General features: G+C 48.6%; 1 long non-coding RNA gene across 1 annotated transcript; it reads right to left on the reverse strand.

Moving 5' to 3' along the window:
- Window positions 1–1,560: 1,560 nt before the first annotated feature.
- LOC149707849 (uncharacterized) lies at window positions 1,561–4,346 on the reverse strand. Its single transcript, XR_016379938.1, has 3 exons — window positions 4,314–4,346; window positions 2,528–2,607; window positions 1,561–1,597 (listed from the first exon to the last, which is right to left on the reverse strand). It is a non-coding gene; the product is annotated as an uncharacterized LOC149707849 (long non-coding RNA).
- Window positions 4,347–4,571: the final 225 nt, after the last annotated feature.

A 4,571-nucleotide genomic window follows, 5' to 3' on the forward strand; every position in this document is an offset into this window, starting at 1 on the left:
CCCACAAGCACCCACAAGCACCCACAAGTACCTACAAGCCCCCACAAGCTACCACAAGTACCTGCAAGCAACCACAAGCACCCACAAGTACCAACAAGTACCTACAAGCACCCACAAGTACCTACAAGTACCCACAAGTACGAACAAGCACCCACAAGTACGTACAAGCACCCACAAGTACGTACAAGCACCCACTAGTACCTACAAGCACCCACAAGTACCTACAAACACAAACAAGCACATACAAGCACCCACAAGTACCTACAAGCACCCACAAGTACCTACAAGTACGTAGAAGCACCCACAAGTACCTACAAGTACCTACAAACACTTACAAGTACCTACAAACACTTCCAAGTACCTACAAGCACCCACAAGTACCCACAAGCACCCACAAGTACCCACAAGTACCTACAAGCACCCACAAGCACCCACAAGTACCTACAAGCACCCACAAGCACCCACAAGTACCTACAAGCACCCACAAGTACCTACAAGCACCCACAAGTACCTACAAGTACCCACAAGTACCTACAAGCCCTCACAAGTACCCATAAGTACGTACAAGCACCCACAAGTACGTACAAGCACCCACAAGTACGTACAAGCACCCACAAGTACGTACAAGCACCCACAAGTACGTACAAGCACCCACAAGTACGTACAAGCACCCACTAGTACCTACAAGCACCCACAAGTACCTACAAGCACCCACAAGTACCTACAAGCACCCACAAGTACCTACAAGTACCCACAAGTACGTACAAGCACCCACAAGTACGTACAAGCACCCACAAGTACGTACAAGCACCCACAAGTACGTACAACCACCCACAAGTAAGTACAAGCACCCACAAGTACGTACAAGCACCCACAAGTACGTACAAGCACCCGCAAGTAAGTACAAGCACCCACAAGTACGTACAAGCAACCACTAGTACCCACAAGTACCTACAAACACCCACAAGTACCTACAAGCACCCACAAGTACCTACAAGCACCCACAAGTACCTACAAGCACCCACAAGTACCTACAAGCACCCACAAGCACCTACAAGCACCCACAAGCACCTACAAGCACCCACAAGTACCCGTGGCAAGCACCCACAAGTACCCGGGGCAAGTACCCAGAAGTACCTACAAGCACCTACAAACACTTACAAGTACCTACAAACACTTACAAGTACCCACAAGCACCCACAAGTACCCACAAGCACCCACAAGTACCCACAAGTACCTAAAAGCACCCACAAGCACCCACTAGTACCTACAAGCACCCACAAGTACCTACAAGCACCAACAAGTACCTACAAGCACCCACAACTACCTACAAGCACCCACAAGTACCTACAAGTACCCACAAGTACGTACAAGCACCCACAAGTACGTACAAGCACCCACAAGTACGTACAACCACCCAGAAGTACCTTCAAGCACCCACAAGTAGCTACAAACACTTACAAGTACCTACAAGCACCCACAAGTACCTACAAGCACCCACAAGTACCTACAAGCACCCACAAGTACCTACAAGCACCCACAAGTACCTACAAGCACCCACAAGTACATACAAGTACCTACAAACACTTACAAGTACCTACAAACACTTACAAGTACCTACAAGCACCCACAAGTACCCACAAGCACCCACAAGTACCTAAAAGCACCCACAAGCACCCACAAGTACCTACAAGCACCCACAAGCACCCACAAGCACCCACAAGTACGTAGAAGCACCCACAAGTACCTACAAGTACCTACAAACACTTACAAGTACCTACAAACACTTCCAAGTACCTACAAGCACCCACAAGTACCCACAAGCACCCACAAGTACCCACAAGTACCTACAAGCCCCCACAAGCTACCACAAGTACCTGCAAGCAACCACAAGCACCCACAAGTACCAACAAGTACCTACAAGCACCCACAAGTACCTACAAGTACCCACAAGTACGTACAAGCACCCACAAGTACGTACAAGCACCCACAAGTACGTACAAGCACCCACAAGTACCTACAAGCACCCACAAGTACCTACAAACACAAACAAGCACATACAAGCACCCACAAGTACCTACAAGCACCCACAAGTACCTACAAGTACGTAGAAGCACCCACAAGTACCTACAAACACTTACAAGTACCTACAAACACTTCCAAGTACCTACAAGCACCCACAAGTACCCACAAGCACCCACAAGTACCCACAAGTACCTACAAGCACCCACAAGCACCCACAAGTACCTACAAGCACCCACAAGCACCCACAAGTACCTACAAGCACCCACAACTACCTACAAGCACCCACAAGTACCTACAAGTACCCACAAGTACGTACAAGCACCCACAAGTACGTACAAGCACCCACAAGTACCTTCAAGCACCCACAAGTAGCTACAAACACTTACAAGTACCTACAAACACTTACAAGTACCTACAAGCACCCACAAGTACCTACAAGCACCCACAAGTACCTACAAGCACCCACAAGTACCTACAAGCACCCACAAGTACATACAAGTACCTACAAACACTTACAAGTACCTACAAACACTTACAAGTACCTACAAGCACCCACAAGTACCCACAAGCACCCACAAGTACCTAAAAGCACCCACAAGCACCCACAAGTACCTACAAGCACCCACAAGCACCCACAAGCACCCACAAGTACCCACAAGTACGTAGAAGCACCCACAAGTACCTACAAGTACCTACAAACACTTACAAGTACCTACAAACACTTCCAAGTACCTACAAGCACCCACAAGTACCCACAAGCACCCACAAGTACCCACAAGTACCTACAAGCCCCCACAAGCTACCACAAGTACCTGCAAGCAACCACAAGCACCCACAAGTACCAACAAGTACCTACAAGCACCCACAAGTACCTACAAGTACCCACAAGTACGTACAAGCACCCACAAGTACGTACAAGCACCCACAAGTACGTACAAGCACCCACAAGTACCTACAAGCACCCACAAGTACCTACAAACACAAACAAGCACATACAAGCACCCACAAGTACCTACAAGCACCCACAAGTACCTACAAGTACGTAGAAGCACCCACAAGTACCTACAAGTACCTACAAACACTTACAAGTACCTACAAACACTTCCAAGTACCTACAAGCACCCACAAGTACCCACAAGCACCCACAAGTACCCACAAGTACCTACAAGCACCCACAAGCACCCACAAGTACCTACAAGCACCCACAAGCACCCACAAGTACCTACAAGCACCCACAAGTACCTACAAGCACCCACAAGTACCCACAAGTACCTACAAGCCCTCACAAGTACCCATAAGTACGTACAAGCACCCACAAGTACGTACAAGCACCCACAAGTACGTACAAGCACCCACAAGTACGTACAAGCACCCACAAGTACGTACAAGCACCCACTAGTACCTACAAGCACCCACAAGTACCTACAAGCACCCACAAGTACCTACAAGCACCCACAAGTACCTACAAGTACCCACAAGTACGTACAAGCACCCACAAGTACGTACAAGCACCCACAAGTACGTACAAGCACCCACAAGTACGTACAACCACCCACAAGTAAGTACAAGCACCCACAAGTACGTACAAGCACCCACAAGTACGTACAAGCACCCGCAAGTAAGTACAAGCACCCACAAGTACGTACAAGCAACCACTAGTACCCACAAGTACCTACAAACACCCACAAGTACCTACAAGCACCCACAAGTACCTACAAGCACCCACAAGTACCTACAAGCACCCACAAGTACCTACAAGCACCCACAAGCACCTACAAGCACCCACAAGCACCTACAAGCACCCACAAGCACCTACAAGCACCCACAAGTACCCGTGGCAAGCACCCACAAGTACCCGGGGCAAGTACCCAGAAGTACCTACAAGCACCTACAAACACTTACAAGTACCTAAAAACACTTACAAGTACCCACAAGCACCCACAAGTACCCACAAGCACCCACAAGTACCCACAAGTACCTAAAAGCACCCACAAGCACCCACTAGTACCTACAAGCACCCACAAGTACCTACAAGCACCAACAAGTACCTACAAGCACCCACAACTACCTACAAGCACCCACAAGTACCTACAAGTACCCACAAGTACGTACAAGCACCCACAAGTACGTACAAGCACCCACAAGTACGTACAACCACCCAGAAGTACCTTCAAGCACCCACAAGTAGCTACAAACACTTACAAGTACCTACAAGCACCCACAAGTACCTACAAGCACCCACAAGTACCTACAAGCACCCACAAGTACCTACAAGCAACCACAAGTACATACAAGTACCTACAAACACTTACAAGTACCTACAAACACTTACAAGTACCTACAAGCACCCACAAGTACCCACAAGCACCCACAAGTACCTAAAAGCACCCACAAGCACCCACAAGTACCTAAAAGCACCCACAAGCACCCACAAGCACCCACAAGTACCTACAAGCACCCACAAGCACCCACAAGCACCCACAAGTACCTACAAGCACCCACAAGCACCCACAAGTACCTACAAGCACCCACAAGTACCTACAAGT

The sequence above is a fragment of the Phalangium opilio genome, unplaced genomic scaffold (genome assembly GCF_054372755.1).
Source record: "Phalangium opilio isolate 3A_F unplaced genomic scaffold, DU_Popi_V2 ptg000013l_1, whole genome shotgun sequence".
NCBI classification, from domain to species: domain Eukaryota; kingdom Metazoa; phylum Arthropoda; class Arachnida; order Opiliones; family Phalangiidae; genus Phalangium; species Phalangium opilio.